Source organism: Aotus nancymaae, unplaced genomic scaffold, assembly GCF_030222135.1.
Source record: "Aotus nancymaae isolate 86718 unplaced genomic scaffold, 86718_ANA_hifiasm-v0.15.2.pri h1tg000019l, whole genome shotgun sequence".
In the NCBI taxonomy this organism is placed as follows: domain Eukaryota; kingdom Metazoa; phylum Chordata; class Mammalia; order Primates; family Aotidae; genus Aotus; species Aotus nancymaae.
In genome coordinates this window covers 26,206,264-26,221,382 of record NW_026988431.1, presented here as the reverse complement: position 1 = coordinate 26,221,382, position 15,119 = coordinate 26,206,264, and the positions used below count along the sequence as shown (strand labels likewise).

The 15,119-nt window shown below is 39.0% G+C and overlaps 1 pseudogene; it reads right to left on the bottom strand.

The window, feature by feature from the left end:
* Positions 1 to 12,362: 12,362 nt before the first annotated feature.
* On the bottom strand, positions 12,363 to 14,015 carry LOC105727053 (glutathione S-transferase omega-1-like; annotated as a pseudogene).
* Positions 14,016 to 15,119: the final 1,104 nt, after the last annotated feature.

Below are 15,119 nucleotides of genomic sequence, written 5' to 3'. Positions count from 1 at the left end.
GAATCTATTTTCAGATGCTTGATTTGTCTATTATTGTGTTATCATCACAGGTACAAACTTATAGATTACTTAGAAGACAATCTACTATTTAGAAGTTAACTTTTCTTAATAGTTCAGGAGTTACATTCTTTGTAAAACTTTCCCCAATCTCTTCAACTCTCCTGCTAGAAACAAATAGCTCTCAGTGTATTTTATCTGAACCTCCATTATAATACTGTTCACTTTATAAAGAGGTATGCCAGCTTCTGTATCCAAACTAGATTACAAGCTCCCAGGGCTCAAATAACTAAATTATTACTAAATATTATAAATATTCATATTTAGTATTATTAATAATCATTTGTTGATGCTTACTATGTGCTGAACACTGTGTTTTGAGTTTTGCTTGGACCTGCATCCTGCAAAGTAGAAATAAGGCTTAAAGAAGTCGAGTTACTTGCTTGAGAGCACTTAGCAAGTTAGTGACCCACTTAAGACTCCAACCATTTCTATCTGACTCCAAATCCTAAATTCTTAGCAATTATGCATCATTGCCTTGACAGCTGTATTATACCCGCTTCCACCTCCCCGCAGAGTGCCTGCTATTTAATATATGTGCTTACAAAGTGAACTAAGCTGAAAAGCACATCAACCGACAAGTTTTTTTTAAATGTCATTCTTTCTAAAAACTCTTGTGACTAATGAGCTATTTTAGGTCTGGATTACTGTGGCTGAAGTGACACATATGTGATCAGGTCCTCCTCATCCCCACAACACATAGAGCCTATGCTTCCCAATACTGAGAATCACTGTTTCCTTCCTGCATAGTCCTGGTCTTTAACCTCAAACCAAATTCCATTACATTGTTTACTTGAGGCTACTGTTACTCAGCATGTAAAATCAATGCCATGGGCCGGAAACGGTGGCTAATGCCTGTAATCCCAACAATCTGGGAGGCTGAAGCAGGTGGATCACTTGAGGTCAGGAGTTCGTGACCAGCCTGGCCAACATGGTGAAACCCCATCTCTACTAAAAATACAAAAATTAGTGGCACGCTTCTGTAATCCCAGCTACTCAGAAGGTTGAGACAGGAGAATCTTTTGAACCTGGGAGGTGGATGTTGCTGTGAGCTGAGATCACAACATTGCACTCCAGCCTGGGTGACAGAGCGAGACTCTATCTCAAAAGAAAAAAATACCACAAAATATTTTCATTTAAAGATCAAAATAAGACAATTTTGTGAAAGAGATTAATTAGCACATAGGTAGTCAATAAATGCTAATTATCCATGATCACTGAATAATTTGTGCAGTGGTTGACCTATGAACAATATACTGTATAACAATGCGTTGATTTGATGAGTCAGGTTGTCTTAAGATGAAGGCTCCTGGTGGTGGTGGTAATGGCCCATTTTTAGTCTCATTAATTATGGCTAGAACAATACCTGTTTATACCTAAATTGCTCTATATTTCCTAAATGTGAGGAATCCACATGTTTATAAAATTTTGACTAATATTATCTACTTAAAATGTATTTATATTATGCTTCAGTTCCCTGGATGAAAGAGCCATGTATTAATTGTGTAAAACATCTCATCAAAATGAATAAAGTCTCTATTACTATCTTCAGCATTAAAATGTATCCACATTCTAATTCACAGTTGCTTTATTTAAAAATTTTTAAAGTTATTTCCTTAAACTATTTCAAACAATCTTCCTTTTCTCAATATTAGTTTTCAAACACTTACATACTACTCTACATCCCCAGAAGCCTTTGTTTATAGTTATAACATTTTTATTGCTACAGAATTCCTTTTAGCTCTTTATGATTTCTTCTGCTCCAAGGTCCTATCTAGATCTGACACCTTATGATTCTGAGATGCTCCACAATGAAAACAATGTTTTAAACTCTGAGCTTGTCAAGCTCGAAAAGAATATAAGGTTGAAGAGGGAGATAGGGCAACAGAAGTGCTGTTACCGTCACTGTTCTGCAGAATTGGAAAAGTAGCTCAAAATGACAGCGTGGGTTGCGTCTCCTTCGTTCATGTGGCTACAAATGCATAAACGAGTCTGTTTTCCAAGAGTGTGTCAAGGTTTTCTCCTTCTCATGAATGTTCCCCAAGTGTTTTTCATGACTTCCAACCAGGGATATCTTATGTAAAAACTGAGTGCCCCACCCCCACTTAACAGCAGGTGTCCAACTTTCAACTTCCATCTGCATTATTTCTTACACTTCTGTCCTTATTAGTAGTTACTTCCTTTGTTTTGCAAAGATGCAGCCTTGTAACAGGTGTCTTTATTTGGCAGCTAATATTGCCAGACCGCTTGAGTTTCCTCCAGTCTGTGGCTGGGCTTTTTGCAATTGATTGAGGCAGATGTAATGCAGAGACTACCATTTGAAATGTAAAATGCATCAGATTGGCTAGAAGAACTGAATGAAGATTTCATTTTGCTAATTTTAACACGCAAGTGCTAAAGAACACATTTTTAAAGAATTTTACAGGACACCAACTTTTCAGTGTTGTCCTAGCTTAGCTTCTCTCTTCTCAAACCCACAGTTCACCGTGTTTTTAGAAAAGGAGGGGTCACTTACGACAGAAGTCACGCTCCACCTATCCTTCTGAAAGCACAGCCAACTCCATGTGACCACCAAGCTAGACTTAAGACAACCATTCCTTGGAAGCATAATTCCTTATCAGAGCCAGAAAAAGACAGTGTCCTCCACTAAGAGGAGTATGCCAATTGTTAAATTATTGTCTTTCAACTCCAAACTCAAAATTCTGTTCTCTACTTAGCGATGCTGGGATTCTACACACTGTTCTGCTTTGCCAGCTGTTCCCCATTAGCCTTTGCCAAAGGAAAGAAACTGAAAGTTTGAAGGAATAAGAGAAGACTTCTTTTTATTTTAGTTTTGCTTCCTGTTGTTGACAATCACTTAAGCAACACTTTTTTCACTCCAGCAACTGGACTTCGGCAGCAGCATTCAGTAAGAGAAGCTGAATCCAGCTTGCAGTTTTTCTACCCCTCCCAACCAGTCTTTTCTCCTGAAAGATCTGGGTTTCAGCCCCCTGGTCCCTCCTCCTCTCCTCTGAGTTAAGACACAGGAGTACCAGCTGGCCAGTGCCTCCCTGTTCAGAAGTCTGGGTCCTAGACTCTTTCCCCACCTTGCACTAGGAATACTTAGTAGGCCCAGATTTCTTGCATTTACATGCATGGAATTGGAATTCAGGTTGTTCTATTTTGATATATTATAGGTAAAGATGTCATAAGAAGGCTGGAGGACTTGGGAACATTCTGTTTATGTGTTAATGACTCCCAAACCTGTATGTGAATGCCAGAGATCTTTCCCCAAGTAAGAACCTATAGGTACCTCAGCATGTACAAAATTAAATCATTATCTTCCCCCTTAGATCAATGAATTTTGATATTATTGATCAGTTCCAAGCAAGCACTATGTTTTACCTTCTCATACAGTCTCCAAGTGCGTCAGTTTTAATTTTTAAATGTTTCCTACATTCCATTGCTACTTCACAACCCCAGTTCAGATTCACTGAAGTTTTATAGTACTCCTTAATACCCTCCTAACTTGTCTCTTTGCTTTCCAGCTGTTGCTAATCTAACCCAATATTTCTAGAGTGTGTGTGGTTCTAAAGAAGATGTAAAAAGATAATACACATTTATAATTTCTGGAACGTAGTTCCAGATCTGTCCAGTAACTCTGAAGCACTCTCCTTCCACTCTAAATCATTTAAGATTTTGCTCTTCATTATTGGTTTTGACCAATTTGATTATGTGTCTTGGTGTCTTCTACGTTATGTTTCTTGTGCTTGTTTTCACTGAACAATAAATTCATTTATTGTTTATTAAAAACAAATCTTATTTTTAAGATTTATTTAAGGTTTATTGTTTCAATTAAGTATAAAAAATTTTGGCCATTACTTACTCGAACATTTCTTCTTCCCTCCCTTTAGGGGTCCTCAATAACATGTATCTTTGGCCACTTAAAGTTGTCTCACAGCTCATTATTATTATTATTATTATTATTATTATTATTTTGAGATAGAGTCTCTCTCTGTCAGCAGGCTGAGGTGCAGTGGCGTGATCTTGGCTTACTGCAACCTCCGCCTCCCAAGTTCAAGCGATTCTCCTGCCTCAGCGTCCCAAGTAGCTGGGATTACAGGCGTGTACCACCATGCCTGGCTAGCTTTTGTATTTTTAGTAGAGATGGGGTTTCACACCATGTTGGCCAGGCTGGTCTTGAACTCCTGGCCTCAAGTGATCCAACCACCTCAGCCTCCTAAAGTGCTGGAATTACAGGCATGAACCACCAAACCTGGCAATTTTTGTATTCTTTTTGCTCATGTTTCACTTTGTATAGCTTCTATTGTTCATTTCTTCAATTCATGAATCCTTTTTTCTGCTATGTCTAATCTGCCATTAATTTTTTCATCCAGTGTATTTTTCATCTTGGTCATTTTGATTTTTATCTCCAGAGGTTCTACTTGAGTCTTTTCTTATATTTTCATATCTTTATTTAGCATTTTGAATATATGAAATACAGTTCTAATAGCTGTTGTAATGTCCTCATCTTCTGATTCTCACATCTGTATTGGTTCTGGGTTAGTTTCAATTGACTAATTGTTTTCCTCATTATGGGTCATGTTTTTCTTCTTCTTTGTATGTCTGGTAATTTTTGTTTGGATGTCAGACATTATAAATTTTACCTTTTGAGTATGGAATATTTTTGTGTTGTTATAAATATTCTTAAATTTCATTCTGAAATGTTTAAGTAATTTAGATATGATCTTTTGGGGGTCTTTTATGATGTGTTAGGTGTACACATCTATGATTTATGATTTCTTAGCTGTATTCAACTAGAGCTAATTATTTCCTATTATTAAGGTAAAACCTTCCTGAGTTTCCTACCCAATGCACCAGGAATTCTGAGTTTTTCCCCATCTGGCTTAAGAACAGGTACCACTCCTGACTTCATGTTAACCAGGCACTGTTGTTCTCTACTTCTTTTGGATGTTTCTTTCCCAGCCTTAGGTAGTTTGCAGATTATATATACACAGATATGTATACCCAGCTAAATGCTCAAGGGGGAACTTGAGTATATTTCTAAGGTCTTTCTGGGATCTGTGCTCTCTCACAGAGCAGTTCTCAGGATCAAGAGTTTTTATATATGTAAAGGCCTCTAACTTGATGCCCAACATATAGTGGAGGCTCAATAAATATCTTAAACATCCAATTTAGATCTCCAGATACAACAAACTTTAGTGGACATTTCTCATTCTTTTGACTCCCCAGCATCTACAATTTCTTCTAATCAGGCAGAGCTTGTCTTCCATTATAGAAACTGCAAAGAAGCAAGTCAGGGAAGAAGCAGAGACCACACTGAGTTTATTCTAGAGACAGGAAGCAGCATGGCAGTGAGAGCAGCTCCATTCACTCTTTAAAGGCAGCATTCTTGGTGGCCATAGTAATAATGGCCCAGCAGTGCAGAAGTGGAATTTTCATTAAGTCTATTCTTTGGTGAGATTTGGGGCTCTTTTCTAGCTGTGTCACCTGGCAATCTGGTTGTTTTTCTAGAGATTCTGTATGCCATCCAGTATCCTTTAATATTTTGCATTGTTGAAGTACAGCATACATACAGAAAAACACGCACATAAGTAACTATTTTTTTCAAACTGAGTGCATTTTTATAACCAGTGCTCAGATCAAGAAACAGAATATTACCAACATCCTAAAATCTTCCTCATTCCCTCTCTAGTCACTACCATCTGCTATTCAAGGATAATCACAGTCCAGACTCCTAGCATCATAGATTAATTCTACTTGTCTTGTTTTTCTTCTTTATACAAATAGAATCATAGCACATTTGTTGTATAGGTCCAACATTGTGATTGTGAACTTTATCCATATTGTTTTATGTAGTTGTATCTCATTCACTCTTACTAGTATAGCAAAGTATTCCATTCTATAAATATACTATAATCTTTACGCATTTGTGTTGGGGGTTCTCAAGACCATCCTCAGGCTCAACGATTTGTTGGGAAGACTCACAGGACTCAGAAAAGCTGTTATACTCATGCTTGAGATTTATTTCAGTAAAAGGATACAGATTAAAATTAGCAAAGGGAAAAGGTGCACAGGGTTGAGTCCAGGAGAAATCAGGCACAAGCTTCTAGGTGTCATCACCTAGTTGAGTCACACAGATAGTGCTTAATTTTTTCAGCAATGGTATGTGACAGCACATGCAAAGTGTTGCCAACTAGGGAAGCTACTTGAGCCTTGGCATCCAGAATATTTATTGGAGACTAAACTACTCAGTCTCCAGCTCCCATAGGTGAAATGGATACAGAGAGGCCTAAAGCCTCAGGCATGCAAGAACAGGCATTTTGTTAGTGTTAACCAACTGGCATAGCCCAAGGCATTAGGCATAAAAAGACACTCTTTTCAGGCAGGATGGTCCAAGGGCTCAGAGACCTTTTCCTGGGAATCAGACCAAGGGCCATTGCTGAAAATCCTGGGAATGTATGGGGTTTGAGTAGCCCAGGCCTACAGAGTTTAACCCTTTATACATATCATCATATTGTTGATAAGCATCTAGGCAGTTTACATTTTATTAATATGAATAGTGCTGTTGTGAATATTGTTGTACACATTTTTTGTTAAAGATTTGTGGGCATTTCTATTGGGTGGTTACTTAGAAGTGGAAATGGTAGATTATAGAACATAGCATTTGCTCAGCTTTCATATACACTGCCAAAGAGTTTTCCAAAGTGACTGTGCCAATTTACACTCTCAGCATCAGTGTAACATAAGGTTCCAATATCTTTTTTTAAAGCAGTTTTATTGAAATATAATGAACATAAAATACATCCTATATTGAATTATCCAATTTGATCAATTTTGACATACATTATATACCTGTAAAACCACCACCACAAGCAAGACAATAAAAGTATCATTCAACTCCAAAAGTTTCCTTATATTTCCAATATCCTCTCAATTAATTCATTTTTCTATTAAAAATCAGCGAGAGTCAGTTTCTGTTGCTTACAATGGAGACTTCCTAGATGATGTAATCTATCGTAGATGATATAATCCATCTTGCATTTGTGCCCAGCTTAGTCCTCTGCACTTCTTTTCATTTCAATTCTTGCTGAGCATCTATGACGTATGCCAAACACATAGATTCTGAATTTTGCCTGTGTAAGTCATTTTGGTCAGATTCCAGGTCATCTGATTGTGGCTTTGTCCTCAAGGCTCTTGGCGATTCCACACATCATTTAATCTTCAGTTTTCTGCACATACTTCTTCCGGAACTACGTTATAGCCCCTGGCCCCAGTCCTTCCTGGTTGGCCCAGAAACAAACTCCTGTAGATTCATCCTTGAGAGAGGTTTTCCTAGATGTTAAGAGAAAGGGCTTCTTCCTCACCTCTTCTTTAAGTTGCATAGACTAGTGATATAGGTTGAATTGTGTCCCTTCCTCCACCCCATCAAAATATGTAGATGTCTTAACCTGCAGTACCTCAGAATGTGACCTTATATGGAGATAGGATATTTATCTCCATATAAGGCCATGTAAATATTCAAGTTAAAATGAGATTAGGGTGGACTCTAATCCAATATGACTACTGTCCTTATAAAAAGGGGAAATTTGAATACAGATAACAGATATTTGAACAAAGTTGGACATAATGACATAACAACAAATAGAAGATGATGTGAAGAGAGACAAGGAAGAAAGCCATCTACAAGCCAAGGAGAGAGACGTGGAACAGATCCTTTCTTCACATCCCTTAGAAGGAACCAACCCTGCTGACACCTTGATTTCAGACTTCCAGCTTCAGAACAGTGAGACAATACATTTCTGTTGTTTAAGCCACATCATTTGTGGTACGTTGTTAAGGCAGCTCTAGCCAATTAATACAACCATGTAGGATGCATTAGCTTTTCTCCATCATTTTCAAATCATGTGGAATACAGCAGAGGATCAGGAGGCAGTGTCTGCCCTTTTGGAAACACTTCATTATAGAAATTGAGGTTGTGGGAAAATAACTTGAGAAGAGCAAACTAACTCCAGATTTTTCACTTTGGTCATTCGTGAGACCCTGAATAGGACTGGCTAAATCCTGAAGCTCTATACTCCTAGTTCTTTTCTTTCCATTTTCTCCAATTGATAGGCGTGATTCATTTTTCACAACCATCTGTGGGAACACATGGGCTCCTTCAGTTAGTGGCTATTAAGATCTGTTCTACAGTCTGAGGGGGGCTATTTGGGAATGTTTTTCTCCTAGGTCCTTTTCATGGGAACTTTTCCAAAACAGAAGATTAATAAAATTTCGATAGAGGCAGATACAGAATGTCTTGAAAACCCCCTGATATATTCTCATTGCCTTTAATCAGGTCATCTGACAGTCTACCTTCAAAGTACCTGACTTTAAGTTGAGTCCTTGTGAGGGCTGATTTTGCTTTATTTGTCAAATATTGTAAAGTCTATTTGCCTTGTTGGTCAAAAGTTGATTAAAGAAGAAATACCAGGGAGAAAGAATGACATAAACAGAAAATATATTGAAAATATTAAATGCATTCAGAGCATATGATTTATTCCCTTCCAGTTCAATCTGACAATACAGAACATAATAAATTTGTCCCCTGGGGAATTTCTTTTCCACTTCAAGTCCTTCCTTTGGCTATTTTCACCCTCCAGTCTCTATCCTCTTTCCTGGTTTTTAGGTCTAGATTTGCAGATATTTTAGCAAAGCTGTATAATGACCCATTTGGTTGAGCCTTGCGAGTCAGATTCTGATTGCTTCTTGGAAGTGAGCATAGCAAGATCCCTCTGGGGCCTTGCTCTGGTGCTATTAGTGAATGTCTTGGTTTCCTGGAGATCAGAGTTGCCCTTCTGCAGCTTTGGCTGCATTTCCTCTCGCTTCCATGGACGAGCGTCACTCGCTATCTACAGAGGTTGCTTTTCTTCTTTTTTTAAAAAATTGAGATTAAATCCACATAACATAAAATTTACCATTTTAACCTTTTTAAAGTGTACATTTTGGTGGTTTTCAGTATATTCACAGTGTTGTGCAACTATCAGCGCTAACTCCAGAATGTTTCCAGCACCCCAAAAAGAAACCCTGTACCCATTAACTGTCATGTCCTGATTCCTCCATCTCGCCTTTTTCTGGTACCCACTAACCTATTTTCTGTCTCTATGGATTTGCCTAATCTGGATATTTCATATAAATTGAACCATATGATACTTGGACTTTGTGTCTAGCGTCTTTCACTTAGCATGTTTTCAGGGTTCATCCATGCTGTAGTGTGTTTCAGTACTCCATTCCTTTATTTGGCTGACTGTCATTCCATTGTATAAATATACCACATTTTATTTATTCATTCATCAAGTGATTGGCATTTGGGTTGTTTCCATTTTTGGCCTATTATGAATAATGTAGTTATGAATATTCATGCATTAGTTTTAGTGTGGACATATGTTTTCATTTGTATGTATATGTATTAATATATCCACAGGGCATATACCTGTGGTTGGAATTGCTGGGTCATATAGTAACTCCACGTTTAAGTTTTTGAAGAACTGCCAACCATGTTTTTAGTCTTTTCTTTTCAGGGAGAATAAGATGATAAGATTGATTTCAGACACACTGATTTAGTTAAGGATAAGCTGAATTGTCAGAGAGAAATGCCCATTATGAGTTGAAGATGCAAGAGTGGAGTCCAGGTAGAGATGCCAAGATTGCATATGTCAACATTCAAATGCAGTGACTGCCAAAGCTACGAGGGAGATGAGGTCTCTGAGGGTGATAACAGGTAGAAAGAAGAAAATACGAGAAGCCTATGATAGGCCCAGCACTGCCTAAAATTGTACTTTACTTGTGTTGTTAGTTTAATCATTACAACATAATGAAGTGAGTGCTACTATTAGCCCCATTTTATAGATGGGGAAACTGATGCTTGCTGAGGTTAAGCATAGTAGCTAGTTTGCATAGTGTGTATACAGCAGAGCCAGAATTTAAATGCTGGCAAAGAACATAGATATAGCCAGAAGAAATTTAGAGGATGAGAAGCAAATTAAAAAGAAAGAGACCCATTAAGTGCAATAGGGTGGGATAAGTGAGTTACTGTGTTCCAGAATAAAAGGAAGAAGTTTTTTCATTTGTTCTTTGTTTTAGAAGGAAGTGGTCAATTGTGCAGACTGTTACAAAGACATCAAGTAAACACGAGATAGAGATGTTTAATAACGTCTAATTATCCCATATCTGACCAGTTACAATTCTCAGGATGTTTCCTATTTAGCTATTAACTGATCTGTCCTGGCTGCTGCTCTATATGCATTTTCCTCTGCAGAACACCAGGATATCACTGGGTCACTATTATAGACAATAAACACATTTCAGAATGAGTAGGAAACCGATTATTTACGGAGAATACAGTTCCACAAAAAATAATTTTTTTTTTTTGAGATGGAGTCTCGCTCTGTTGCCCAGGTTGGAGGGCAGTGGCATGATCCCGGCTTACTGCAACTCTGCCTCCCAGGTTCAAATGATTCTCTTGTCTCAACCACCCGAGTAATTGGGATTACAAGCACGCACCACCATGCTCAACTAATTTTTGTATTTTTAGTAGAGATAGGGTTTCGCCACGTTGGTCAGGCTGGTCTTGAACTCCTGACTTCAAATGATCCACCCGCCTCGGCCTCCCAAAATGCTGGGATTACACAGGCCTGAGCATTGCACCCGGCCAAAAACTAAAATGTTTAAGTAAAATGAGATTCTCTTATGGTAAGTCATGAAGTAAAATTTTGAATGCGTAAGACTAAGTAACTATTAGTACTAGAAGGAAAAGAATTATATTACAGCATTGAAATAAAACTGTATTTTATGGGTAATGAAGTGGTACCCTCACCTTTCTTCAGTTTTTTATATGTTTGGCTTTTTTTTCTCCACTCTTCAGATGATGGCAGGTAGACCTTAAAGGGCCATTATTTCTGAGCGCTGAAGCACATCCACATAATGATGACATTATGTGAGAAATCTCAGGCAGTTTCAGCCAGTCAAGTCTTTTTCATTAGTAGTCTCAGGTATTGCTGGGGCTAGAGTCTTCCCTCGGTTCAGACTGTTGGTTTATTTGGCACTTGAGAATATTTTCAAAGATAAGGTATGGTTGGATACCCTGAAAAACCAATCATAAAAGCTTTCCATATAAAGCTTTTGTATGGAAAATTCCCATGAAAATCTAAGGAACAATGTTTTTAAGAGAAAAATAAGGTAAAAATAAAGTGAAATGGATGTCATAGTAAGTCTCTGATACTGACAAGCCAATGGACAACCAAGCAACTAACTAGAATAAATTCACCCATTGGCTTGTCTGCAGCTCGATTTTACAGGCTGCTCTTCATTAGAAAACAAATGGTTTAAAAAAAAAAAGCCTTACAGAGGACCCTTGTACCCTCACTATCTGCCTAAATAACGTCTTTTTAACTCCTCTAGATGCCTGGTACCTGGCATTGGGATGATTAAGGAAAAGGAATATTGTCTCTTGGGTGTATGAGTTGGATAGTTGTGGTGTGACTCTGGATTGGTTAGCTTGCATATCAAAAGCATGCATGCTTCTGGCTGAGTCTTTTGCTGTTTCTTAGAATTAGCTAATCCTGAAGGGAGCTGTCTCTCTCCAGCTAGATAGGTTTTTTTTTAAGATGTCAAAACGTCATAACATAGAAAAATTTAAAAACATACAATCTAAAAAGTGGTGTTTTTCCATAGTTTGTTAGTTGTCATGAAAAGACTAAAGCAATGAAGCATTGTCCTATTCTGAATTTGAAAGAGGTATTTATATTACACTGCACTGTAGGGAAGTAGTGTAAGAAAAGAGACCAAGTTGATCGAAGCCTTCCCAGTTTGGGCCATTTCCTAACATTAATTGTATCTCTGTAAATTACTTCTTGTTGATCATTCACATGCATAATTTCCATTTGTTTATTTATAGATGACTCTAGCTGTCACCCAAAATAAATTTAAAAAGGAAAAAAGACCTAAAATCAAATTTGGATGAGGAATGCTAGAAAGCTGTTAAAGTCCCATCACCCTGCAGAAAGCAAAGTACATTGGTATATTAATGTGGGCAGCAAAGGCTATCTGATTCATACAGGAAAATTTCAGAGAGATTTATGTTTACTCTTCATCTCTTTGGCAGTCATTTTTTTCTTCAGGGTTGCCTATCCTCCTTGTCACTGCTTGTGTGTGGTCTGTGTTCTATTTGATCTCTTCTCTAAGGTTTCATTAGAGTTTTGATATTGACTTTTTTTTTTAATGAAGGAAAACATCACACATAGCTTTATTGCTGACTCCTGCCCCCTTCAGAGCCCACAGTCACAGGCCTCCAGGCTGTTCTGTAAGTAGAGCTCTATGAAACCTTGTCAGTCCTTCATACTAGTGAGCAGGGCTGAGACTCTCAGATCTTCCCTCATGGCTGCCATCCACAGTTTAAGTTCTGGAGTGTGGTCTACACACTCATTTAACTTCATTGATTCCAGCTGTTCAAACCAGGGCCAGATGAGGTAATCAATCCAATGGAACTGCCACTAAACACGGTTGTTATCTTATTAGTCAGCACCTCCTCTAGCTTGCTAAATTCTTGTTTTGTTTATTTGTTTGTTTGTCTGAGACAGAGTCTTGCTTTGTTGCCCAGGCTGGAGTGCTGTGGTGTGACCTCGGCTCACTGCAACCTTCATCTTCCAGGTTCAAGAGATTCTCCTGCCTTAGCCTCCCGAGTAGCTGGGATTACAGGCATGTGCCACCACACCCAGCCAATTTTTGTAATTTTAGTAGAGATGGAGTTTCACCATGTTGGCCAGACTAGTCTCAAACTCCTGACCTCAAGTTGTTACATGTGTCACTTGCTCAAGGAGACCACTAGGCAGGCTTTGTGTGAGCAACATGGCTGTTTATTCACCCGGGTGTGGGTGGGCTGAGTCCGAAAAGAGAGTCAGCGGAGGGTGGTGGGATAGGAGTTGGTTTTATAGGTTGGGGCAAGCAGTCAATTAAAGGTGGTAATCCATTTTAGGGAGGGTGAGGGCATAACGGGATGCATGGTCACAAGGGTAGGGGTCAGTAATCTATCCTGGGGAGGGGAAGGGTGTCACAGGATGCATGGTCATAATTGTAGGGGGTCATCTGGTACAAACAGGCATGATCATAAGGTTGGAGGATATTGGTTGCAAGCAGAGGGGAGGGTGCGGTAAATTACATAGCTACAGGGTGGCGGTCTTGAGAAACCCAATGTCCAGGGGGAAAATCTGCAAGACTGAGCAGGAACAATTGTTGCAGATTGCAGGGGGAGAGTAATTAGTTGAGGCAGGAACAAGTTGTTTCACTTCTTTCTGTGACCACCTGGTTACTTGTGGTTGCTTCAGACTTTCTGGTTCCTGGAGACCATCCAGAGGTGTAAATGTGGGTCACCAAGGCTAAAATGGCCAGGCCTGGACTAGGAGGCCTAACAAGTGATCTGCCCACCTTGGCCTCCCAAATGTTGGGATTACAGGCGTGAGGCACCATGCCCACCTCTAAATTCTTTATGCAATGCTTCTTTCAGGCTAGCACAGACTTCTTCTTTCAGCTTCTAAGAAAGCTTCCAACCAAAGATGGCACCTTTGAAAAAAACTCAAAGACCATCTTCTGGCAAGCTTTCTTATAGAGGTCATCTGGCAGCAGCTTCTTCCCTGGTATGCTTCATCCAGGGTACTCACAGGTGATTGCAGACTTGTGGATCAGCTGACTCTGACTATTTTCCAGAACTGGCACCAGACTAAAGGGATTTTTCATAAAGGACCACTCAGGCTTATTTGTCAGGTTGATATTGATGCCTTCATGCCCGATTCCCTTGGTCTTCAGGACCAGACGCATCCTCTCAGCAAATGGGCAGAACCTCATGCTGCAGAGGCCGATCAGGCCCCTGGGACCAGCCCTGGGGTGCTTCCCTTCCCCAGGCTCCTGGCTGACTCCCTGGACATCACGGCCCAGCGCAGGCTGAGCTCCCAATGTCGTGGGCTCTCGACATCGACATTTTGAACATTTGACATCTCTTTAAACTTTAAAATATTTGATTAAGTAAAAAAAATCTCCAAGGTTATATAAACATATATTATTTTTGAATAATCATTGAATATTGACACATTTAGAGTAGTATGACATTCTCATAACTACACTATTAAGTTCAAAAAGAAAGATACATTTCTAATTTAATGTTACTCATAAAAAAATAAAAAACTCAGGGTTTGTTTTTGTTTGTTTTGTTTTGTTGTTGTTGTTTGTTTTTCTAAGACAGAGTCTTACTTTGTTGCCCAGGCTAGAGTGCAGTGGCGTGATCTCAGATCACTGCAACATCCACCTCCTGTATTAAAGCAATTCTCCTGCCTCAGCCTCCTGAGTAGCTAGAATTACAGGCATGTGCCCCCACAGCTGGCTAAATTTTGTATTTTTAGTAGAGACGGAGTTTTGCTAGGTTGGCCGGGTTGGTCTCAAACTCCTAGCCTCAAGCAATCCACCTGCCTTAGCTTCCCAAAGCGCTGGGGTTACAGGTGTGAGCCACCATGCCTGGCCATAAAACTCAGTTTTTAAAAATTAAGTAATGAAATGCTCAGGAGCTGATTCATTTCACATTAGTCACCTACCAGTGTCTACAGTTATTAATGACCTCGTGCTGTTTTCATGCGTTTGTATGCCTGTGCATAAATTGTCCAGAATCATTATGTGAGACTACTTTCAGTTAAACCTTGGTTGAAATCACGCCTTGCATTTTAGATAAAGAAGTGACCAGTCCAGGGAGGGAATTCAACCATGCTTACAACATTGGTGCTAATAAGTGATCTTTAAAAAAAAATATGTTTACTGCCTGCCACCATAGATGAGCCGATATGATTTGGGCTTCCTGGACCACATCCCTTATGACAGAAACCTGTTGGCATTTCCAAGACTCAAGATAGGATATGTACTCTCTGTTCCATAAGAAGAAGGGGCTAACAAGGCCTCAGCTATGACATTCAAGAAAGAAAACTGGTATTATCGGTAGGAAAAATCCACTTATAACCAGCCCAGCATGTGTTAGCTGTTGGAAC